The sequence below is a fragment of the Eptesicus fuscus genome, chromosome 21 (genome assembly GCF_027574615.1).
Source record: "Eptesicus fuscus isolate TK198812 chromosome 21, DD_ASM_mEF_20220401, whole genome shotgun sequence".
Lineage (NCBI taxonomy): Eukaryota > Metazoa > Chordata > Mammalia > Chiroptera > Vespertilionidae > Eptesicus > Eptesicus fuscus.
The window spans coordinates 33,812,955-33,840,059 of NC_072493.1; the positions used below are offsets into that span (position 1 = coordinate 33,812,955).

Sequence of the window (27,105 nt, forward strand, 5' to 3'; positions counted from 1 at the left end):
GCTGCTTTAAGCAAACTGGAAAAATTTGGAGAAAGCATCAAGACAAAATATATTATGTCATTAAAATTATCTTTAAAGATTTAGAGGGGTAGATAAAAAAGCTGTGGTACATTTACACAATGGAATACTACTCGTTGTAAAAAAGAAGAAAATCTTATCCTTTGTGACTGCATGGATGGACCTAGAGAGTATTATGCTAAGTGAAATAAGCCGGTCAGAGAAAGATAAGCACCATATTATTTCATTCATATGTGGAATTTAATGAACAAAATGAACTAACAAGCAAAATAGAAACAGACTCATAGAGAGCAGGCAGACAACTCTGATAGTGGTGGTGAGGAGGGGGTGGAGGGATTGAGCATAAAAGGGGAAAAAGAGAAAAAAACTCATGGACATGGAAAACAATGTGGACTTCCAGGGGATGGGGGATGTAGGGAGGTGGAGGGGGACATGGAGGAGTAAATGGTAATGGAAGGAGACTTGACTTGGGATTGTGAACACACAATACAAAATACAGATGATGCATTAGAGAATTGTACACCTGAAACCTATATAATTTTATTAACCAACTAGTGGCCTGGTGCATGGATTCGTGCACATTGAAAGGGAATCTGGTGTGGGTGAACCAGATTCAGGGCCAACAGGGCCCCAGCAGCAAGCTAACCCACGGCCGATTCCGCGAGGAATTGGGCTCCCTCCTCCCTCCTCTCTGGGTCCAGGGTGCAGGTGAACCAGATTCAGAGCTGACAGGGCCCCAACAGCAACCTAACCTACTGGTCAAAGCGTCTGCCCCCTGGTGGTCATTGCGTGTCATAGCTACCAGTCCAAAGGTTGAACAGTCGAATGGTCACTTAGGCTTTTATATATATAGATGTCACCCCAATGACTATTTTAAAAATAAGACTTATACTAGTAATTATGCTTTTAACATATAAGCTGTTTCATACTTGACAAGTTGCACCTGTCACGTGTCAGAATAATTCACATGTGTATGTTCACTATATGTATGCCTTAGACTATTTCTCTTTTAAAATATTGTAGCTGGTTGAATGGTGACTACAAATGAAATAACTGATTTAAAAAAAAATTAAATACACACTTTAAGAGTAGCTCATATATTGCATGAAATACATGAGCTGTTGTTTCCATTTCCAATTTTGCCTTTTATTAAGTATATTAGAGGGATAAAAACAACAGAACTGATTAATTATATTAAGAGAAAATCTTGTAGGAAATGTGTTATGCATACATGTGTGCTTTTGAAGTTATTTTTTAAAGCTTACAAGAATGTAGATGAGGTCATTTCAAGGTTATTCTGAAGCTTGGCTAACATGACCACTTCCAATCACCTTCCACGAGTGTTGCTGAGAGAGGAGTGAAGGAATCTACCCCACTGTTAAGCTCCTACTCATCAGCTCCTCTCTGCCTCACACTCCCCAAGTGTGGTAAGATGAAGAGCAAGTCAGTCCCAGGCAAAGCAATGTGGCCCTTGGGCTCAGGCTTCACTTAGGCTGAGGTGTGGGGCTGGAGAAGGAAAAGAAGATATGGCTCCCTCACCCCCCTTATTTCCCTTCTTTTTTCTTCTCTGTAAGATCTTTCCTTCCTGTTCTCTATTTCTTTTTTTTATTATTAAACTAGGGGCCCAGTGCATGAATTCGTGCACCTTGAAAGGAACTGTGGGTCACGAGGCTGTGGTGGGCACAAGGGCAGTTTTCGGCCCATCCTCTGCGCCCCCACCCGGCCCTCCTGCCGTGGCCCCAGTCCCTGTCTGCTGGCAGCCCCGCTCCCGCCGCTGTCGCTCCCACATGCTGACGGAGTGATTGGGCCTGGCGCCAGCAGCAGGTGCGAGCGGGGTCGGTGCCTTCAGCAGGTGTGAGCGACAGCTGCTTCCCCAGTCGCCCCTCAGGAGCAGGGGGAGGTGGAGAAGGCCTCAGGGGCAATTGGGGCCGGCAGCCGCCGTTCACACCCGCTGACAGCACCGAGCAATCAGGGCCAGCAGTTGCTCCGGCACTGGCAACAGGTGCGAGCGCTGGGATGGGGGGTGGGGGGGAGACCGCGGCACACGGGAGCAAAGAATTTTCAGTAACCACCAGAGGCTCGCCCCAATGACAGCGACCAGTGCCCTGCCTTGGTCTGGTGCCCCCGCTCACCTGCTCCACCATCTTGCCGTGGCCAACACCCGTCATGTTCTGTGCATGCCCCTGGGTGGTCAGTGCACATCATAGCAACCAATTGTTCAGTTGTTCCACCATTTGGTCTATTTGCATACTAGGGTTTTATACATATAAATTCTTTATTGTTGAAAGTATTACATATGTCTCCTTTTTTCCCCCCATTGACCTCTCCCCGGCCACTCCCACCCCCCAGCACATGCCCTCACCCCTCTATTGTCTGTATCCATTGGTTATGCTTATATGCATGCATACAAGTTCTTTGGTTGATCTCTTACCCCACACACACCTCTGAGGTTTGACGGTCTGTTCAATGTCTCTATGTCTCTGGATCTATTTTTATTCATCAGTTTACATTTTTCATTATATTCCACAAATGAGTGAGATCATGTGATACTTATCCTTCTCTGACTGGCTTATTTCACTTAGCATAATGCTCTCCTTTTCTCTATTTCTTGACAGCAGCAAGCTTTCATCTCCTCCAACACCACACCCAACCTGAATGCTCCTTTAGCAGAACTGGCCTCACTTGGGTCTGGATCTCCTTTCATCGCTGATTGAGGCAACCAAACTCCCATTAATCTTGATATTTTATTCAACTTGGTCCTAATGATGTTCATATTGTCAGTCCTATTGCAAGTAAAATTACACTGTGTAAGAATGGAAACCTTAGCTATTAAAAATTTAAGGAGGAGAAAATGATTATCTGGCATTAAAAATTTTATTAAAGACATTTCAAACATATACCCAAGTAGGGAAAAAAGAGCAATAAAAGTCACACATATCCAGCTTCACAGATTGCTAACCCACAGTTAATTTTATTTCATCTATGACCATATCCCCTCCCAATTTATCACTTTACCTACTAATTATTATAAATTCAGTCTCAGCCATCTTATTACTTCATGCATAAACATATCTTTAAGGGTTAAGAATTCCTTTTGAAACAAAAAACAATTTAATTTCAACACCTAAAATGTTGGCAATAGTTCTGTAATGTTTTCAACATCCTGTGCTAATTGCTTATCTACCGAAAGTGTATGTGCCTGTGTGTGTGCATGTGTATGCAATATTGTTCAAATCAGGATACAAAACATTTCAACAAATGCATTTGGTTGTTTCTTTTAAATCTCTTTTTACTGATGGATCACTTTCCCTTTCATTTTCTTTAAATTTGTTTATTGGAAACGGCTGGCCATTTATCATAGTTTTCCATAGTTTGCTGCTTGGCTCTCTATGGTGTCATGTGACATGTCCTTCTGTTCCTATAGTGCATATAAACTTGTAGGTAGATTTCAAGGCTTGATTTGACTTAGGTTTGACATTTTAGCAAGAATTCTACAAAGAACATGTTATATACTTCCATCAGGAGATGCATTATACCTAGTTTTCTGTGTGTGTGTGTGTGTGTGTGTGTGTGTGTGTGTGTGTGTGTGTGTGTGTGTTTTATGGAAGGCAGCTATGCTCACCACTACACCACCAACGCAACTTAGGTGTGTGTTTTATGATGATGCTATTGATTACTGATATTCTCTAAGAACATTATTTCATTGGAGGTTATAAAATGGTGACATTCTGATTTCATCATCCCTTCCAAAATATCATTTTTTTAATCTAGAATACTTCTGTAAAAGAGAAACTTCCTCTCATCAAATATTTGATTAGTGTGAGATGCAGCTGAATCAGAAAAAGTAGAAAAATACTTGATTTTTCCTCTATGAACCAGTATCAGAATAATAAGTTGATTCCCTAATATCTTTTAATGATGGTGATAAATACACTTATAAATTCATGAATGTTTAACTTACTTGGTGCTTTAGTCCATTACTGGCATTAGTCTTATTAACATTTCAATTGTCTCATTTTGGCCAGTTGTTACCTGAGTCTTTTTGGCGAGAATTCAGTATTCATTGATAAAATCCTATTTTCCTGGAATACAATATTCCAGACTTATTTTGTACAGTTTATGTCCCAGGTCTGGATTCAGCCATTTCCCACAAGGAATCCTAGGTCCTTTTATAGTAAAACTAGAGGCCTGGTGCATGAATTCATGCACAGGTGTGATCCCTCTGCCTGGCCTGTAGAGATCGGGCTGAAACCAGCTCTCCGAAATCCCTTGAGGGGTCCAGATTGCGAGAGGGCAATTCTCAGGTGACGCAACCCAGAATTGGGCTCCTCCTCTCTGGTTCCAGGTGCACCATGCAAGAAACGCAGCTGCCAAGTCACCACAGCTCAGCAGCTCCTATGTTGAGCGTTTGCCCTCTGGTAGCCAGTGTGTGTCATAGCTATCGGTTGGGGTATCTGCCCCCCTGGTGGTCATTGTGCGTCATAGCTACCGATCGGACAGTCGAATGGTCACTTAGGCTTTTATATATATAGATGATATTAGGGGTCCACAATCGAGGTGCTAAGGTAGATCACTGATTTAAATTGATCATAGGCACAACTATAAATAGCTCTATTTTTCTTAAGAGAAAATATATCTGAAGCTCATTCTGATAAAGCCAATTCAATTTATTGCAGAATATTTAGTTTACCTCTTCACATTTTAAGTTTCTCTTTTTTCTTACACTGAAAGTATGTTTTCTAATAATATTAATATATTCACTTAACTGCTTTATCAGAATGTTTGAGTCATAATATAATCTTATATAATAAAAGGATAATATGCAAATTGACCCTAACGGCAGAACAACTGGGAACGAGCAGTTGCTATGACACACACTGACCACCAGGGGAAAGAAGCTCAATGCAGGAGCTGCCCCCTGGTAGTCAGTGCGCTCCCACAGGGGAAGCTCTGCTCAGCCACAAGCCAGACTAATGGCTGCGAATGCAGCAGCATTGGTGGGAGCCTCTCTTGCCTCCTTGCAATGCTAAGGATGTCCGACTGACAGCTTAGGCCTGGCCTAAGCCAGTGGTCGGTGAACTGCAGCTCATGAGCCACATGCAGCTTGCAAAATGCGGTTTTCCACTCTGTTGTAGTCTGAGTTTGCCGACCACTGACCTAGACTCTCAATTCCAATAATTACAGGCTGTTGTTGTTTCTTGTGATTAAGCCCCTAACCCAGTGGTTGGCAAATTCATTAGTCAACAGAGCGGCAAACCGCGGCTCACGAGCCACATGTGGCTTGCAAGCCGCAGTTTGCTGACCACTGGCCTAAGCCATCAGTCGGACATCTCTGGAGGGCTCCTGGGCTGTCAGAGGGATGTCTGACTGCCAGCTTAGGCCTGCTTCCCCAGGGAGCAGGCCTAAGCCGCCAGGTGGACATCCCCCGAGGGGTCCAGGACTGCAAGAGGGCGCAGGCCTGGCTGAAGGACAACCCCCCCACCCCGAGTACACGAATTTCATGCACCAGGCCTCTAGTATATTAAATAAAATATAATTAGTGTCATTCATTAATAAAATGTGATTATTGAAATAAATTTAATTTTTTTTCAATGAGGACACACAAATCACTGTGTTTTAAAGTCCCTTAAAAATAAGTCCTTTCTGTGTGCTTATGCTTTGGATTCAACATAAAGTCTTATTCATTTCACTTTACTTTTAATTTTTAGATATAGCTTTCTAAATTTTATTTAATTTTGTTGTATAATTATTAAATTGTGTAGATTGGTTTATAGTCAATTCTAAAAAACAAGGTATATTCAGAAAAGTATGGCTTCTATCCCTATGCCATCCTCCCCCCTATAAATTATCATAGAAGTAAAATTTTTAAAATTGTCTTACTTATCCTCCCATTTATTTAAAAACATAAACAAATATGTAAATATGTGTCTATTTCCATTCCCTATATTTAAGTAAGTGCTAATAGAACCTACCCATTTTCTTCACCTTGTCTTTGTCGAGGTAAACAAATGTGAGGGGTAGAGGTAAGCCATATGTTAATCGTTTTATATGGTCTTCACCCTCCAACGATTATCCAGATGAAAGTGATGATCCTATGAAGGAAGGTAAAATAGAGCCCAGAATTTTCTAGAGTAAATTTTGGAACCCTTTCTAGATTAATTTCTCAGTTATCACTGACCACCTGCATTTTCCTTCCACTAGCATGATGCCAGAATTTATTAATTTATTTATTTCTGTTAATTCTCACCTGAGGATATTTTTCCACTGATTTTTAGGGAGAGTGGAAGAGAGAGGGAAAGACAGAGAGAAACATCAATGTGAGAGAACCAGCAACCAAGATATGTGCCCTTCACCAAAATCAAACCCGGGATCCTTTGGTCCACAGGCCAGTGCTCTATCCACTGAGCCAAACTGGCTAGGTCCACAATTTTTTTAAAACATATTTCTTACTGATTTCAGAGGGAGAGAGAATTAGAAACATCAATGATGAGAGAGAATCATCAACTGACAGCCTCCTGCACCCCCCTCACTGGGGATCGAACAAGCAACCCAGGCATGTGCCCTGATCAGGAATCAAACCATGATCTCCAGGTCAATGCTCACCCACAGTGCCATGCTGGCCAGGCAATGCCAGAACTGTTATTACTGCTTTGCATGAGGGAACTACACATCTCAGTCTCTTCTGGGAGAGGGCTCGGGAGGGATAGGGGGGCTATTGTGTCTGTCTTAGGTGTCAGCTTTGGGGACTCACTCCAAAAGCATGTGAGTGGCCTCTATGGTAATGTGTCTGTCTAGGAGATGCTGGGTATTAGAAAATGTCAACTTACAATAAAAGATCCTTTGCATTAAAATTGTTAGATTTTAAAATTCAGCTTGTCCAATAAAATGCACTTTAAGGAAGACCACGTGAAAATATTGAGAGCTTGCTGAGAACGTTTAGAAAAAAAATAACTATGGGTAAATGACAATAGGCAACAGAGAAAAGAGATTCCAAGGGATGGAGAAAAACGTGGGAAAGGTGCAGAGCACATTTACAGAGGAGAATAACAGAGGACAAGATCCAGGGGTGGTCAGTAATTAATAATAATATAATCATTGTCACAGTAGACCTTAAAAGTAACTGAGTTCATGATGAGTCATCATTTCTTCTCAGCATCCTAAAGGTGCATGTATTGATGCTTGTGGTGTGAAAGAACCTCCTGTGTGTGCATTACTTTCTGAGCACACATTGACTCTCCCCTTGGTAAGTGCCACATCATCTGAAACTTGAAATATTTATGGGTGGTTCAAGTACATGTTGTTCTGTTCCAAGCATTGTCTGGTGGTAAGAACACAGCTCTTTGGCTACTTAGAAGTCGTATCTCAAATAGCAATTTATGAGTGTTTTCAAGAGAATAAAATCCCCCTAATCACATTCAGTTTCAAAGTCATCTCATAGACGTCTTACTGTTACTCCATGCTTAAGTGTATTCATATAGCTGTGAGCATTTTAAAAATGGAGATAAAACAGAAAAATTACAAAATACAAAATGCACCTGTCATTTTCCCTTAAAGTAGAGCAACACTGATTTCAAAGTAACCTTGCCATCTGAAGAAAAGCATGGAACTTGGTTTCTAATGTTATTTTCATCAGTGAAACCAAGACCAAATTACGTGATACAGACAGGCCTGGAACTGATCAGCATATACAAACCTTAGGCCTGCACACTCAGGCCAGAAACAGCCATGATCCCCTCAGCAACTATAGGTACCTGTCACCATCCTAAACCCCGCCTGATTTCCATATTATATGCCACCACCCTCTAGATACTCTATCTTATTCAAATTAAGATAAATTATAGTGTATGTCATCTAGTCCTAAATACATAGGGTCACTTCAAACACATTTTCCAGAATAACATAACAGACCTAGAATGTCTTGAAATACTGCAGTAAACCTGAGTTTCAGTTGATAGAATATTTTTCTGGGAAAAAAAAGCAAAACATTTACTACATAATTCTGACTTCCTACATCAAGCATGTGCTTTGGAAACTTTGATGTCATTAAACTAGATAGACAAATATACTCATAGTCAAGTGCTTCACACCCTGAGGACATCAAGACGTACAGCATTATATAAATGTTAAGCATATCTTTTTAAATCTGAACTTAAGCATAGATAAATCCTTCACAAATCATTAACCCAGGTACGGAACAAGAAGCCAGAATATTACACATCCATGAATCAATTTAGAGAAAAGATGAGGACCATTGTCCTGGTCAGAACCAGCTAAGATCAGTCAGCAATGATTGAAACTGATGTGTGCACATAACTACTAAATCAGAAGTAGAATATAGGAAGTCACTCAAAAGAAAATGTCACAGCTTGACTAATCTCTAGTTCCATTGGGAGCAAAAACATGATTAATAGATGCATCTCACATGAATGATAAAACGGCATCTGAGTGATTAGGGTGTGACCTCTGGCTGCAATCTACAAGGTAGAATGGCAAAAATAAGACAAAATCAGTAAGAGTGGAATATTTCTAAATTGACTCAGCTGAAATCAGAAAGGAAAAAAAAAAAAGACAGAAAGTAAAACCAATACCAACTACAAAGAAAGTTTAAGCGAGAAAATAAATTTTACAACTTACATTTTTAATGAAAAATTGTAAACAGAATGCAAACTAGTAGAGGAAAACTATCCAACTTTAGATTGTGGTTAGGAAAGGTAAGGAGTTAAGAGTTCCTGTTAATTTCATTCTCTTTCAAGATCTGTGAACTTCCCTGGAATGCCTCCCACAGTCACTTCCAAAAATTATGATACTAATGCATTTTCTCCCATTTCCCACAACTTCCTGTGAATTGGGGTGATTGTTAAGGACCAGAAAGTAGAACTCAAAATTTGATTAGACCTTATAATAGCCAAGGAATGATGCAGAATGAAAGGCATGTATCTGTGATAGTCAATTTTATGTGTCAACTTATCTGGGCTAAGGGATGCCCAGATGGCTGGGGAAACATTATTTCTAGGTGTGTCTGTGAAGTTGCTTCCAAAAGAGATTAGCATGCCCCATGAAATCCAAATCAGCATTTTGGGACCTAAAGTGAAGTTTGGTCACTTTTCCCAAATGCTGTATTTCCATGGAGTCAGTAAGTATTTTTATGTCTTCTGTCAACTCCATATAATTTTTCTTTCTTTGTCATAAAAATAAGCCAACCAAAGAAAAAAAAAAAGAGAGAGAAAAACACCTTTCTTCTGTTTAATGAATGTTAGATGGTTATAGCAAATTCTGCCCCTCTCAGCCTGGGTCCTCTCCCAAACTACAGGGTGTCATCTCTGTTATCAGGTAGCATGCCTTCAGATGCAGGCTCCATCTCTTACAAGCTATGTGAATTGGGGCAAGTTGCTTTTACCTTCCCTGCAAAGTAGGCATGGCAATAGTACATTATTGAAAGAATGTCTGTGAAAATTAAATGCAGAAGAAAATGAGGAGGGCGAGGAGGAGAGGGGAAGGAGACAAAGAGATATCATCTAGTCCTAAATACACAGGGTCATTTCGACATTTTCCAGAATAATATAATGGACCTAGAATGTCTTTCCCTTCTATTCATCACAGTCTTCTCAGTAACTCTCTACTTCAATATCCTTTGGATGACACATAAAACACACACCCTAGACTTAAAGGACCTTCACATGCTTCTCTTCAACACTTCCCTGCCCACACTTTGGTCCTTAATTATTTCCTGTGATTGTACCATCTCTGAAATTGTAAATGCTTATATTAGACTCTTTGATCCTAGACCACTAGATCTCTCCTGCTCCCTCACTCCTGTCCTCCCACTCTTATTTGCTTTTCAGCCTCAACAGCCCCACTCTTCCTTAGAATCCTTCCATCTCAGTGATGGTTAATTTTATGTGTCAACTTGGCTAAGTCACGGTACCCAGACATTTGGTCAGGCATTATTATAAACTAGAGGGCCGGTGCCCAAAATTCGTGAACTGGAGGGGTGTCCCTCAGCCCAGCCTGCACCCTCTCCAATTTTGGACCCCTCAGGGGATGTCCGACTGCCAGATTGGGCCTAAACCAACAGTCGGACATTTCTCTCACAATCCGGGACTGCTGGCTCCTAACCACTTGCCTGCCTGACTGCCTGATTACCTTTAACCACTCTGCCTGCCAGCCTGATAGCCCCCTAACCACTCCCCTGCTGGCCTGATTGACACCTAAACTGCTCCCCTGCTGTCATGATTGACACCTAACTGCTCCCCTGCCGGCGTGATCACCCCCAACTGCCCTCCCCTGCAGGCCTGGTTGTCCCCAACTGCCCACCCCTGCTGACCCAATCACCCCCAACTGCCCTCCCCTGCAGGCCTAGTTGCCCCCAAATGCCCTTCCCTGCAGGCCTGGTTGCCCTCAATTGCCCTCCCCTACAGGCCTGGTCGCCCCAAACTGCCCTCCCCTGCTGGCCATCTTGTGACAATGTGGGGGTGGCCATCTTGTGACAATGTGGGGGCAGCCATTGTGTGGCAGCCATCTTGTGATGATGTGGGGGCAGCCATCTTGTGCTGATGTGGGGGTGGCCATCTTGTTACACAAGGGCATGAGGGTCAATTTGCATATTACCTCTTTATTATATAGGATGTTTCTCTAAAGGTACTTTTTAAGATGAGATTGAGATTTAAATCACTAGACTTTTGAATACAGCAGATTACTCTTCATAATGTAGGTGGGCCTCATTTAATCAGTTGAAGACTTTACTAGAAAAAAGACTAACCTCACCAGAAAAAGAGGGAATTCTTCCAACACACTTCTTTTGACTCAATCTGAAACTCTTCCTGGGTCTCCAGCCTTCCAACCTATCCTGTAGATTCTGAACTTGCCAAACCACCACAATCACATGAGCTAATTCCTTAAAAAAAACAAAACAAAAAAAACACCTATGTGCATCCTGTTCGTTCTGTTTCTCTGGAGAACTCTGACTGATGCAATCTTCCATCGGCGCCCCCTTCGTTTCACTCCTTTACATGGTATTAACTCTACAGTACTTTCCTCCCTCTATGCTCTTTCCAGCCCATACGTGTCCTTATCCTCGTGTCCTCCCACCAGTGTCCCTATATATTGCATTCCTGGTTCAAACTAAGAATCTATGTCCTCTGCTCCTGCACATGGGCCGCTGCCTACAGCTGGAGAAAGCCAAGCAACAGGGCACTCAGATGCCCCGTTCATGGTCTCCAGCCTAAGATGGCCTCTCAGTCTATTTTGGAATTCTTCTCCTAGCTGGCTCCAATCTCAATTCTCCCTCTTTGTTCTCAGTAAATACGGGACCTTTTGTACAGCAAGGGACTATTCTACCCATCTTTACTTTTTTTTTTTAAATATATTTTATTGATTTTTTACAGAGAGGAAGAGAGAGGGATAGAGAATTAGAAACATCGATGAGATAGAAACATCGATCAGCTGCCTCCTGCACACCCCCTACTGGGGATGTGCCCGCAACCAAGGTACATGCCCTTGACTGGAATCGAACCTGGGACCCTTGAATCCGCAGGCCGACGCTCTATCCACTGAGCCAAACCGGTTTCGGCCATCTTTACTTTTTTTATTCTACTATCATAAGAAGATATGCCTCTCTTAAAAGCCAAGTCTATCTGGATTCCCTTGCTCCACTGCCTACTCTGGAATCATCTTCATGTTCAATCTCTGGACCTCAAAGGGTTTAACCACTCAGGTTATGATCCTGCTCACTTATAAATCCTCTATCTGTCTATGCATCACTCACCCCGTATCTTTATCACCATTCCATTCCCCTTCTCTACACAGCCAAACTACTGGGAAGAGGATTTGCCATTTCCTCGCCCCTTCTCCTTATCATGCTTCCTTTCCAAAACCCACTGCATTCAGTCAGCCATTTATTCTCACCTGTTGCACCTGTTGGCTGAATTGCTCATAACCTCAGATCTGTTGTTAATGTTGCACAAGGTATTTTATTTGCATTTCATTCTACAAAGCTTCTCTTTCCTTCCTTCCTCCCTCCTTTTCTCTATCTCCTTCCCTTCTCTTCCTCATCCTCCTCATTTTCTTCTGCATTTAATTTTCATACACACATTCTTTCAAGAATGTACTATTGCCATGCCCACTTTGCAGAGAAGGTAAAAGCAACTTGCCCCAATTCACATAGCTTGTACGAGTTGGAGCCTGCATCTGAAGGCATGCCACCTGATAACAAAGATGACATCCTTAACTGCCATCCACAGTCTCTAGTCGTTTTGTGTCCCATAGCTCTAGTACTTAGCACTGGACCTGATTTAACATTCCAACTAATCAAATCACTAGGTTCAGATAGGAGAAATAGGGCCATTGTTTCCAGAAAGCCACTAAAGCATGCATACAGCAATTAAGACAGTGTGCTGATGGTGTTTGCTACTCTGATTATCAGATCCAAACATGTTACTATTTCCAATCCAGAAATCTGGGGATGGTGGGTTTCACTGGAAGGGAAGAGAGGAGAGGCCGATTCACAGGGCCTTTCCCTGGAGCAGAGGTAGGAGACAGCCATTGCTCTATGGTGTGGTCCACCATGAAAAGCCACACAGCTTTCCCACAGGAGAAATGACTCCAGGGTGAAGCTCCATGCAATGTTCAAAGTAGGGTGAGACCGAAGGAATATATTTTCATGAATGTGTGTCTGTTCTAATCACACAAAATGTACTTTCTTTTATATATATATATATTTTATTGATTTTTTACAGAGAGGAAAGGAGAGGGATAGAGAGTTAGAAACATCGATGAGAGAGAAACATCGATCAGCTGCCTCCTGCACACCCCCTACTGGGGATGCGCCCGCAACCAAGGTACATGCCCCTAACCAGAATCGAACCTGGGACCTTTCAGTCCGCAGGCCAACGCTCTATCCACTGAGCCAAACCGGTTTCGGCTGTACTTTCTTATTGGTTAAAATTTCTTTTTTAAAAAATTGTGCTATAATCAAGGATATACTTTATTCAGCTCAGATAGATTAAATATTAAAAGACTAAGAATTTAAAAGTACAAACTAAGAAAGTGAGAGTAGCCCATATGGAAATCCAATGTTGTGTGTACATGTATCCAAAAGATTTGATTTTATGAAAAAAAAAGGAGACTGATAGACCAATTCCTTTGCAATTTAGAGACATTTCAGTATTTCCTCGTCATCTTTGACATGCAGATTTTTAAACAGATCACAAATATCACTGCGTGCTTAATTAACTCACATGTTTATTCTGATCTAAGGATAGAAAAGTTATTTCCAATGTGGCATAGTAAAATAATATTTTTAACCTTTTGTTATTTCGGGAGTAAAGATGGAACCACTATTACCATAATAGCTTTGTAGCTCTTGGGACAATTTTCTACAACTCTCCACAAACTTGCTAAAATAAATACGAGTTTTTCCCTGAAAATGATATTCCCCAGGCCACCCCCAACTCATGAAAACTCTGACATATTGTAATAAAGCCATTGCTCCCTGAGGACCTCTTTCACTGCTCCAGCAATTTTTCTCTCCTCTCTCTCATATTGAAAAAGAGCCCTATTATGAAGTACTTAAAATGTTCAAGGCTCCAAAAGGAAGACAACCTCTCAGTACGAGAGATTAATAATAACAATAAGAAATGGAGAACGGAAGACAGGAGTTCAAAGCCAAATAAAAATTTCATTTGCAGAATACAAATCAAATATGATTTCCTTTGAACTGCATCTCTCTGATTTATAGACACAGCTCTGTGGAAGATTACCTAGTATTTTTGTTTCGTGTTTTCTTTCCTCCCTTCATACTCATGGCCACTTCTGGACAAACGCCCTCACACTTGAATCGTTTCTATAACATGGCTCTTTTTAGTCACCCAAAGGATTTTCCTTTGTGAACATTTCTGAAAGGGGTAAGTCACGCAGATAACAATAGAGGGAGAAGATCTTAGATGATGCCAACTTAGAGGTATGAGTCCTAAGGGCAATTGGGAACACGAATGGATAATGCCAGATGGTTCAAGGTTGTTATGATAAGAGCTTTTCTTTTACAATTTATACCAAATATCAGATGCACGCCTTCATCTCAGGACATACACAGACCTCCGCATTGTAAAGCAGCACACATATCACCAGGTTATTGCATTTTGGATTTGAAGTCATCATAAAAGTGTTTCCTTTTACCATTATGGTATTATTAATATCTATTCTAAAGCACAGAAAGCATGGTTCCTATCTACTAGGAATTCATAACCTTAATTAAGAAATGATTAAACTTTTTAACGGAGACAGTACACATACTATGCATTTTAGCCAACAGCATTTGGGTATTTATTTATGTCATGTATATCATTTGGACTAAAGGAAAACACATAAGTAGAGTGAAACCAAATGAAAAATACATGAAAGAGTTTGAAATTCAGCCAATTAAAGTTATACATAACAAACCAGGAAAAGTAATCCAGAAAGACTGCTGGGAAATAACACTATTGCAGATGCCTTTGGAGATAAAGACCCTAGATACAAGTTGGTGGATATTGGAAAAGTGACGGGGCTGGGGGACTGGGGAATACGTGGTTGGAAGGCCCTGGCTGGAAGCAATGCCTTGAAGAATACTTAGCAAGCCTGCCTCAGACAAATGCAGAGTACGACCCAGAAGGGAACTTGGTGACTATCCTAAGAGTGATGATTAAGCATCTGCGATTGGAACTGTGGTACACAAGGAAGCTGTCAATAAAATCTGCCAGGTGTAGAGTTGGACAGAGCCATCAGGTCTGCCAGCCAAGCAAAACATTTCAATAAAATAGAGTAGCCTGCCGGTTTTTGTACACCAAATGCGTGTAATAGCCCCATCCCAGAAGCAACAACAGAAATGTATGAACCCACGCAAATACTCTTCTACCTGGTGCTCTGCAATGCACCTTGGGACTCATCTGCAAAATGTCTGATGAGGAATAAAGCGAATGCGATCTTTCCCGCATAAGAAGCAAATCTATACTTGGAACTACAGTATCTAATCTAATAATAGACAAATATGCAAATTGACCGCACCTTCGCTACACCTAAGCCACGCCCACCAGCCAAGCCACGCCCACTAGCCAATCAGGATGAGTATGCAAATTTCCCCAACAAAGATGGCGGCTAATCTGCATATCAAGACAGCGTCCAAAGAAGCCAACAGCTGCAGAAGGGAGTAAAGCTTCAAAGAAGCAAGCAAGCGGGGGTGGGAGGGGGCGGGGCGGAGGCGGGGCTGGGGGAGAAGGGCGGGGCGGAGGCGGGGCCGGGGGAAGGAGAAGGGCGGGGCGGAGGCGGGGCCAGGGTGAAGGGAAACGCGGGTGGGCTGGAGGAGAAGGCGGGCGGGTGACAAGGGCGGGGCGGAGGCGGGGCCGGGGGTGAAGGAAAACAAGGGAGGGCTGGAAGAGAAGGCGGGGTGGGCGGGGCGGAGGTGGGGCCGGGGGCGAAGGGAAACGAGGGCAGGCTGGAGGAGAAGGCGAGGCGGGTGATAAAGGTCGAGTGGAGGCAGGGCCAGGGGCGAAGGGAAACGCGGGCGGGCTGGAGGAGAAGGTGAGGAGGGGGACAAGGGCGGGGCGAGGGACAAGGGCGGAGCGGAGGCGGGGCGGGGGAGAAGGGAAACGCGGGCGGACTGGAGGAGAAGGTGAGGCGGGCCAACAAGGGAGGAACGGAGGCAGGGTAGAGTGCAGCAGGAAATCCTATTGCAGGATTTTTTCCTGCAACGGGAAAGCTAGTCCTATCTAATAATAGACAAATATGCAAATTGACCATACCTCCGACACACCCAGAAGCCACGCCCAGAAGCCACGCCCACCACCCAATCAGAGCGAGTATGCAAATTAACCCAAACCAAGATGGCTACAGTCACAGAGAGCAAGGTTCCCTAGGTAACAGAGGAAGCCAAGCTTTCTGCCAGCCGTTGCAGGCCTAAGCCTCCACTCAAGCTACAAAGTTTCAATTATAGAAGGTAAACAAATTCAAACAAATGGCGGCAGAATGGAGCTTGAGAGAGCAGGCCAGGGTTGCCACCAGCAACAGGGGTAGCAAAGCTTTCCGCACACCCTGGCAGGGCCCACCCGCTTAAGGCAACAAAGTTTCAATTATAACCCCAACACAATTGGATTCGGGCCTCGGAGGGAGCCCCAGGCTTGGCTCTGCTCCAGGCTACAAAGTTTCAGTTGTAGAAGGAAAATAAATTCCAGATACCAGGGTCTCCGCTTGCATTGCCAGGGGGGTGGCCGGCCTGCAAACCACCACAGGCCCCTCGCTCAGGCTGCCCCATGCCCCAAGGGAACCCCACCCTGATCAGGGACACCCTTCAGGGCAAACCAGCTGGCCCCCACCCCTGTACCAAGCCTCTATCCTATCTAATAAAAGAGAACTATGCAGATTGATCATCACTGCAACACACAATATAGCTGCCCCCATGTGGTCAAAGATCCTGCCCCCATGTGGACACAAGATGGCCACCACAAGATGGCCAGCAGGAGAGGGCAGTTGGGAGGCACCCGGCCTGCAAGGGAGGGCAGTTGGGAGGCACCCTGCCTGCAAGGGAGGGCAGTTGAGAGGGACCAGGCTTGCAAGGGAGGGCAGTTGAGAGGGATCAGGCCTGCAAGGAAGGGCAGTTGGAGGTGATCAACCCTGCAGGAGAGGGCAGTTAGGGGTGACCAGGCCGGCAGAAGAGGGAAGTTGGGGGCAAACAGGCTGGCATGGGAGTGATTAGGGGGTGATCAGGCTGGCAGGCAGAAGCAGTTAGGGGCAATCAGGAAGGCAGGCAGGCAAGCAGTTGGGAGCCAGCAGTCCTGGATTATGAGAGGGATGTCCGACTGCCCGTTTGGGCCCGATCCCAGGGATCGGGCCAAAACGGGCAGTCGGACATCCTTTGAGGGGTCCGAGATTGGAGAGGGTACAGGCTGGGCTGAGGGACAACCACCCTCCGTGCACGAATTTCGTGCACCGGGCCTCTAGTATTTTGATAAACAACAAAGGACTGAATCCATAATTTATTAAAGATAACATCATTCTACTGCTTTAGAGTAGATGGTGTATTTTTTAAAATGACCCTAAACCTGTGGCAAACTGCGGCTCAAGAGCCACATGCGGCTCTTTGGCCCCTTGAGTGTGGCTCTTCCACAAAATACCACAGCCTGGGCGAGTCTATTTTGAAGAAGTGGCGTTAGAAGAAGTTTAAGTTTAAAAAATTTGGCTCTCAAAAGAAATTTCAATCGTTGTACTGTTGATATTTGCCTCTGTTGACTAATGAGTTTGCCGACCACTGCCCTAAACCAATGATTCCATCTTCACCATGGATTCCCTTCTTTCAATGTATTGAAATACCATTTTTTGCCAGCTTTGCATACTCATGAATATTAGCAGGAGGGAAGAGAGCTAAATATAAAATTTTATAAATGTGGCACTAGTTAACAAACATAGCGTCAGGACTTACTATCTTAAATCTTAATTTCTTCAGTATTAAAATATTATTGGTCTACAGTCTTTGTGAGTTGATGGGAAAGTATGCAATTTTACAACTGATAAGGAATGAGAGATCATCAGTAAGTGCCTGGATTCTACCTGCAACCTCATTCTGTAAATGAAATAAACAGAAGCTCATAGAGGTGAGTTGTCTTTAGTAACATGCCTTCTGAGGCTTCTACTGGTCATTTTCTTATTTCATTTAGAACCATGTATATTTTTGCTTCCCTGTTCTGTTCTGAGATACAGGACGGTTGAGTGATACAGATGAGGCTCCTGGGTTAGCAAGCTTCCAGCTGGGCCCTAAAGAGAGATTGGTGGGTGAAAGGAAGGGTGGAGCCAGGATATTTCTCCTTTAGGTAGGGGTTTTTGTTTACAAGCCTCCTGCTCCCCATGGGCATCCCTTGCTTCCATAATTCTCTAATGGGTAGGCACTTCCATGGTCCTAGAACTAACTGAACAATGTCAGTGGTTCTGTAATGCCCAGTGTTCAGAATCCCCAAAAACCCCCCAGGAAGGAGCCAAGACCCGCTGTAACTGCAAGAGAACCTTTATGCGTGCTAGCACGAGCTCTCATCTCCAGCGCTCACCAGGGACCAAGAGAGCTTCTCTTGCCAACACCAAGGCTTTAAGGGGGTCTCAAGCAGTGGGCAGGGAGAGTGTTTATGATTGGTCAGGGGTAGGGTGAGGGGTCCAGTTACACAAAGGCACACTGGGCAGCTTGCTTAAGGTGGACTGGGTCCACCTCTCTACATTCCTATTGGCAGGTTCATGCAATTGTTACATTCTCGCGGTTTTCTAAGAAAAAGGAGTTATATACACAGGGTGGAGGGTACAGTACATTTTGTGCTGTCCTGCTCTGCCCTTTCAGTTCTCAACCTTTCTAATGTCAGTGGTTCTCAATCTTTCTAATGCTACGACCCTTTAATACAGTTCCTCATGTTGTAGTGACCCCAACCATAAAATTATTTTCGTTGCTACTTCATAACTGTAATTTTGCTACTGTTATAAATCGTAATGTAAATATCTATGTTTTCTGATGGTCTTAGGCTCTACAGCAGCGGTTCTCAACCTGTGAGTCAAGACCCACAGGTTGAGACCCGCTAGCAGGGTCGCCTAAGACCATCGGAAAACACAGATATTTACATTACGATTCATAACAGTAGCAAAATTAAAGGGTCGCAGCATTAGAAAGGTTGAGAACCACTGCTCTAAGTTCTGAGAGCACCACCTTCTCATTATCCATCCAGCTCTTGGAATTACAGCATCGTCTTGCTGTTACTAAGCTCTAAGTTGCCTGCCCTTCCCCTATCCTTCCCCATACATTGGACTGATCAGCTTTTTCATCACCTGCAACCAATTTCCTATGATGACTTCCCAGTTTCAGATGCCCAGAGTAATTTCTGCTTTTCTGACTGGGCACTGACTCAAAGATCAACTTACTATCAGAATGAAGATGTTTTTCTATTCTGTCATAATATGATCAAAGATTGTATAAGTATAAATATGTGTTATAAATTACTAATAAAATAAATATATGAGGATTCATATTGATAACTCCCATAGACTTTCTATGATCAATAAATTATACAAGATAATGCCATATAACAAGTAGGAAATAACCATTACCTGTTTTCTTAAAAATGCAATAATTGGACTATTTCCTCTCCATTCTCTTCTGTTATCTTTTAGGAAGCGTTATCTGACACTCATTTTAATTTACATGTGTTTCTTATCCCATTAGAAATTTGATATAACCTAATGTTTACCTGTGCTTTTATAAAATAAACATATAGTCCATCCACTGCTCCTCATCTCTTCCTCTTCACTCCTTCTGATTCATTCTTTAGTACCAAATGACAGCTCACTACAAATTCACTCAGAAATGGCCAGTATGTTCTTATATCATGTTTTTGATGGCCATAAATCATTCCAAAGTGAAATAAGCCAGTCAGAGAAAGCCAAGTATCACATGATCTCACTCAAATGTGGAATCTAGTGAACAAATAAACTGATGAGCAAAATAGATCCAGAGACAGAGAAGCATGGAACAGACTGTTGAATCTCAGAGGGAAGGTGGGGGATGGTAGGGGAGAGGGAAGAGATCAACCAAAGAACTTGTATGCATGGACACAGACAATAGGGTGGTGAAGGCCTGGGGGAGGGAGTGGGGATGGGGGAGCCTAGAAGGGGTCAATGGGGGAGGGAAAGGGGACATGTGTAATACTTTCAACAATAGTTTTTTAAAAATAGAAATAAAATGAAAAGGCAAAAAAAAATATTCCATTGATGAGGAAGTACTAAAATATACTTAAGCAAGTGAGCTACTACTGGAGTATTAGATCAATGTTACAGTATTTTGCTATTATAGGCAATGAAAATCTTTGCGTATGCTTCCTTTGTAGAGTGCAAGTGAATTTGCAGGATAAACTCTGGAGTTGTTCCAGTTGCTTTTTGGTGTAAATTATATATGTGGATAGATTTCAAGCATTAACTAACATTGCTTTGGACTCCCTTCCTTTAATATACTAAAAACATGCATTACCTACTAAAGAGTTTGCACCTTTGTATTCTTCCACCAGCAGAATTCGAAAGTGCCGTTCTCACCATGCCCATGGCAGTGTTTTCCTGTCTTGAATCATTTGAGTTCTCCTTCAAAATGTTGATTTCATAACACATGAGACTTGAACATATAGCATGGAATACTTTTAAGCTAGATTCTTGGGGATCAAAACCGTGCCCCATCCAGCTATGTGGCCTTGGGAAAATAACCTCACCATCCCTCAGTTTTCTTCAATACAAACTGTTCATCATCACAGTCTCTAATTCACTGGGTTGTGAAAGTTAATTGAATAAATATACATAACACATGTAGAATAGTGCCTGGCATATAAGAAGTATTTAGTAAATGTTCATTCTTCTTGTTTTAAAAATACTTTTCTTTAAAATCCATTTTTATCTTCTTCCTGTTAAACAGTAGGATCCATAATACCATGGTTTTGATGCAGTAGTTAAAATATTTTAAGAAAATCCATTACATGTAATACAAAACCATTAAAATAAAAAACGTTAATTTTTTATATACAATATGGAAACTTATGTCTTAAATAGCACTGTAGTGCCAAGATTCACATTTGTTTCATTCTTTCAGGAGGTGTTATCTGACACTCGTTTTAATTTGCATTTCTTCAATATTGAATAAGGTTGAACAATTTTACATATTTAAATATGTTTTCCTTTCTATGAACTGCCTGTATATATTTTAAACAAAATAAAACTCAATTTTTATATTACTTTAAAAACATGCTTTGTATATGTACTAATAGGATTTTCTGTGCTGCTGGATATGTCCTAGAAGTGCGATAATACAGTAACCACTAGCTTAATGTAGCTACTGAGCACTTAAAATGTGGATAGTATGACTGAGAGACTTTGTTTTTAATTTTGTTTCATTTTAATTAATAAAATTTTAAATTTAAATAACTTTACATAGCTATAGCATAGCTTTAAATGCTAAAGAAATTAGGACAGCGTTAGTTAACACCAGGTTTATAGTCTTTTGTTTTGCCTAGACTAGATCTTTAGCCAAATCCATCTTGCAACATAAACTCAAATAATGTATACTGGATCTAAGATGAATTGGCATCAGGGGATTATGTTTCCACCAAACTAAGAATCTGTACTTAATTGTCAAGTTTGTTTATTGATTAATCCAATTGTTCCCATAGGTTAAATCACCTGGGACCATTTTTTTAAATCCCAAATATTATTTAATTGGCTTGGATGCTGCCTGGGAATCAGAATTAAAATGTGCAGTGAAATTTGGGAACCACAGACATACCCTGTAATCAGTAAGTAACCTGGGATTGACAAGATGCAGGTACATTGGAGATCAGGGTTGGCCCTTATCTCCAAGGAGTTACATCATTTGCAAGGTAGGAAGGACCCTAGAGCTGATGGCTCTACCGATCTGTGGTAGTCCCACCCACTCAGCCTTGTATGTTGTGACCATGTTTATCCCAATTCAAGGTGTTGGCATATTGAGAAGCTGTTCAGCATAACTGAGCATCCAGTACACTGTTGCTATACATGCTGTTTGTTGCCTGTCCTTTATCCTTCTTATATCTAAGCAAACTTGCAGGTGAATGATTATCAGTCATAGTCAGTCTGAATACCGATCTTAATCTAAGACCACTGCTGGTGAATCAAAGTGGGCATTGCCATCACATAGGCTAAAACATTTTTCAATTTATACTCCTTCTTTTAATGTTGTTATGCTACTTTCTTCCCTAGCATTTTCTCAGTATTATCTAATTTTTCATCTTTTCCTCTGGGTTTGGTTCTCTTGCTTAGAAAGACATGCCCCTTCCAATATTATATTTTTATGTATACATTCTCCTGTGTTTTCTTTTAATACTTTTCTATGTCTGTATTGCTTTTAAGTATTCAAATAATCTGAAATCTATTTTAATATAAAATGTTTTATAAAAATGTTATTCTTTTTCTAGAAGCTATAGCTTACCAAGTCCCATATTGACTAATTTACATACTTTCAATGCTATATCTATCTTTGGAAAATCCTTAAATGTATTTGGACTTAGTAATGGATTTTCTATTTTGTTCCTTCCACTATATTTTCATGTGCCAGTATCATGTTTTAATTAATACAGATTTAGAAGATTTTCTTAACGTGTAGATTCTTCTTACCACTGTCATTTTTTCCAACTTATCTATTTTCTCATATACTAGTATATGGGAAATTAGGAATGATTCCACTTTTATGGGTTATTGTAGGTAGAATAAGTAGCTTTATAATATTGTTTCCTATTTCCAAACAGCTATGTCCTTGCATTTAATCGTCTTCTTTTATGTTCTTAAGTAATATTCTAAATATTATTTTCATATAGCTTTTTCATTTACTTTTAAGTTTATTCCTTGATATTTATTCATTCTTGGTTCTATTATAAGTGAAGCATATATACCTTTTATATTATCTACTTCAATATTTATATGTAGGAAGATAAATTACTGATTTTACCATTTCACCTTTATGTTATGCACATTATTGAATTATCTTTTTTAAAAATAGTAAGATTGGCCCTGTCCCATGTGGCTCAGTTGGTTGGAGCATCATCCCGCACACCAAAAGGTTATGGGTTCGGGTTCAATCTCTGGTCAGGGTGCGTGCGGGGCCAACCAATTAATGTTTCTCTCATTATACTGTCTCTTTCTCTCTCTCTCATGCTTCTCTCTCTCTCTCTCTCCAAAAATCAATAAAAATATATTCTCAGGTGAGGATTTTTTAAAAAATTATTTAAGAAAAATAACAAATAGTAAGATTCTCTTAGATTTTTAAGAACTATATTATATTAATGCCAAAACTTATCTCCTGCTTTCTAGCTTTATATATTTTTCTATCCACTTCTCTGATTAAAATACATTGTATAAGTTTGGAAATTAAAATGTAAAACTAGGAAAGAGAGCCAATGCATTCATTTCCTAGAAGACCTAGTTGTCTAGGTCTTAAAGAATAAAGAAACATTTCAAAAGGACAGAATTGCTCCCAAGAGAGAAGAACTACAAATGCAGCCTCCTGGGACTGGGAATGAGAAAGCCACAAGTAGATATCAGTGACATCACATCACAGGAATGACAAGAGGAATAGAGAAAAGGGATGATGTTGTTGTCACTGAACTGTCACATGGTAAAATGTGAGACACAAGTTGTAAAATGGTTTTAAAACATGTTATTCTCTGGTTGATGATTTGAGAATGATCTTGAATGTAAGTGTGCACTCTGAAGAAGGGACCAAATCAAGTTTACTACTAACTCTACTCACTCTCTTCAAATAATTTTTAACTTGCTTGCTTAGAGACAGATCAATTTGAAGACTGTGGAGCAACATAACCATTTATCCTATAGTTATAATGTGTACCTACAATTCATAGGCATTCACATATTGGTTGTATATTATATATCAATATAAAGTTCCCATATGGGTGTCCAAAGAAGTTTATGAGAAGGGACTGACATAATATGTAATCGAATGGGCACAAATGCAACAAGGTGAAAGAAACCACACTACTTGACAGAGAAGGTACTTAGCAAACTGTTTCGATTCATGATTGATTCCATATTAAGAACCCAAATGCATCCACCTTTAACCTCATTTAGGTTAATCATTTTAGTAGGTTAATCATTTTCATTTTCACAAAGGTGGAGAACTCATAGTTAAGTAGAAATATAAATAGGAGATTCCCTGGGAAGGCAGAAGCAGCTTAACGCATGCTCTAGGCATTTGTCCAGTACTGAGGCAAGTACTGCATTGCATTAAGCTTGATGAGTTGCCGTGACGTACATGGCATTAGTACTGTTGTACTTTATAAATAATTGTTGTAGCTGAGGTCACTCAACAAAGGGCTCACCAGAGGGACAGGGCTAGGAGAGATGCATCTCAGAAGGTGGGAGTGCACCAAGCTCACAGCACACCTCCACGTGTATTTCTGCCTCCTCTGGTTTCCTACTAACCCACCCCCCTCCCCCCGTGTGTTATTTGACTGGAGACAAATACATGTTAAAATCTTTGCAGGTAGTGTTTCTGCCCTGTGTGGCTTGCAGAGTTAACAAGTCAATCATTCACAGTGATAGCAATGACATAAATACCGTTTGACAGGTGATACTTCCATCCAATTGATTATGTCACAGGGGATTCATGTCTTTCACCACCCAAACCCAGACAATGACATTAGACACTTCTAATTAAAAAACAAAAGCATACTAACTTTAGAAATACACTAAAGATTTTTTTGTTTGAAAAATCAGATACAATTGAAATCCATCAAAAAAGTAAACTATTCTTGTGCATAACGATCATATTTCCTTAAATAATTTATAAATTGGTGCCATCCCATTCCTCGTCCTTACAGTCTGCGGTGTGAAATAATATTGGGCCTGTGCCAGAGAGAATGTAAACAGTTTGGCCTTAAAGTATAAAGGGCCTGCATACGTGGATCTACTTAAAATAATTTCCAAGATGCTAGTTTCATGAAATTTCAGCAATTGTTCTTAGACGAGTGAAAATTATACCTTACATTTACTTTTTCAATCCTTTACAATAAACTGACTTTAAAAAGTCTTTTGATCATAGATGGTGAGGGAGTTTATTTTGTCTTCAATTTGAGAACAACACTTTAGTAGCTTGCATTTTCTAAGTTTTTGGAAAATATTTATATGCCATCTGGTAGGGCCGTTGGTATAAATTATACTGATGAACAATGAACTATAAATTTTATTCTGAAGAAATATTTAAGGTGTAATTTTTAAAATATCATTGTATCTGTCAAGTTAACAGTTCTATGAATCATGTACATGAGTTGTATGATAATAAATCAAGTAGTTTGCCCTTCTTTTTAGAGATTATTTGGAAGAAGCAGCAGGGTGTTTTATTAATTTTTTCGGGTACACAGAAGTCTTTGTTTTCTCCAGTGCTTGAAATGGGATCAAATGAGAGAACAAGGCATCCTCACTGCAGCATTTCAATCCATGTTGATGGGCTTATTTTATTTGTTTCTAAATTTGTAACAGTTATCTTTTCTTCTCTTTCCACCACATACTCGGGTAATGCCTTATGTGCTTCCTAACTCTCTTTCATGGATTTATTTGTATCATCTGGAGCAGACTGTGAAGCTCTTAAAGAAAATTGGCATGTTTTGTTTAATTTGCATAGCTCCCATAATATCTAGAAAAACTAGGCAAAAAATACAAAAATGAGAAAGAAGTTAGGAAATACATATTTGTAAAATGCTACATTCCTTACTATGTACCTCCATTAAAAATTGTTCTTTGGCGGAAAAAGAGAATCCCAATCGAAGTGATCTGTGCTATTCTGGTGAGACTGTCACCAAGTTTCATTTGTCCTGCTTTGGCAAACAGCAGGTCACACACAAAGTGTGCTTCCCTCAGAGTGGGGCCTGAGTGTGGAGGAGAACAGAACTCGGCAACCCACCCGGAGGATTTGGGGAAGTTCTATCTACACCAGAGCCTAACCTATTTTATGTGTGGTCATGGTAACTGATGTACCAAATCTTAATTTTGATCTTGACATTCAAAGCTATCCATAAGCTTGCTTTATCACATCCAAAAGTATTATCCAGACCTTCCCCCACCTGACTGTCCATTTGGACCAGCAGTCTCACTGGTTAGTACATGGGAAACTGGGTATCTCTAATGTCCATGGTTTGTTCACACTTGTCTAGCTTCATGGAATAGTTTCCTTGATCCTTCCATAATCTAAGTCGTAATGCTTCTTTCAATACCAAAGTAAACCCTGCTCTTCTGACAAATTCAGTCCCAGTGATCTCCCTATTCTGCCAATTTCCAAACCTCTAGAAGTCTGTACCTCATATTTGCGTGCTCCTCTGAATCATTTTTTGATTTGCTCTGATGTGCTTTATCTTTCCTGACATTAACATGAGCTCTTTTAATACCTCCCAGAATTTTGCACAAGGTTAAGCACACGTTAGGAGATCAATGTATTCAAATACATTCATTCATTTTTTTCCCCCATAATTCACTCAACAAAAGTTATGTGCCACACTGGGTGATGAATGCCAGAAATGCAAAGCTAAGAAAGATAAACCCTCCCACATAAATAAAAAGTTCATAATTTATAGGGGAGAGAGAAATGTACCATCCTCACTCTAAGTATATTCAACTGGTACAATGTAAATGTACTAAAAGGAGGAGTCACTTTTAGTTACTGTGATCATAAAAGAACCCTACAAAAAAAGTGCATTTCATTTATTCATCATTCACTCATTCATTCCTTCATGCATTCATCCAACAAAACATACAGTATTTTCCTGCAATGTGCCAGGTACAGGTAGGATTTGGGAAATTATGCTGAGATGAAAGGTTAGAAGGTACAGCCTCTATTTTCAGTGTGCTCACACTCAAAAGGTGAAGACAGTATGTACTAAAAAATAATACTACCTTGACCGGTAATTGTGCTAGATGCCATTTGTCTTTACATTGATTGGTTTGGATTAGTTAAGGATATTATTTGTGCCACTACTTCATCCTCAACACCTCACCTTTAAGACAAGTAACCAAAAAAAGGCAAATGGCACTGTCTCAGTTTGGCATTTCCTAAGCTTGAGGAACAGCAAAACAATTTTCATGGTTGATCTACCATCTTTAAAAATGTCAAAACATACATTTTACTTAACACAGCTAAATATTATCATGAATTTGCCACTCCTTATCTAGTTTAAAATCCAATGCTCAATTTAGAAAAAGAGTAAAAAAAAATTCAAATTCCTAGTTAAAATAAATACCTCATTAAGCTTTCATTGTTATTGGTTCATAATTACTGTTTATTTTACCCCTAGTTTGAATGGTTTTCATGGAATTAATTCAACCGTAATATCCAGTTATTCTCGCTCTTATACACAACTTCAACCTGCTTTGGGTTTTAAGGCAGCTTTTCTCAAAAATGCTAATAAGCAACTTCTTCCAGCCCCAGCCCAACTGTTGTTCTCTCTAGAGAAAGAACAGGGCTACTTCTCAATTCAATTTACATCAATAAAATGCAGGGAATGGCCACCAAGTGCT

General features: G+C 40.8%; 1 protein-coding gene across 6 annotated transcripts in view; it reads right to left on the bottom strand.

The window, feature by feature from the left end:
* The window catches only part of CNTNAP4 (contactin associated protein family member 4), a 250,813-nt gene that overhangs the window by 149,838 nt on the left and 73,870 nt on the right, over positions 1 to 27,105 (bottom strand). The gene's annotated exons all lie outside the window — the stretch shown is intronic.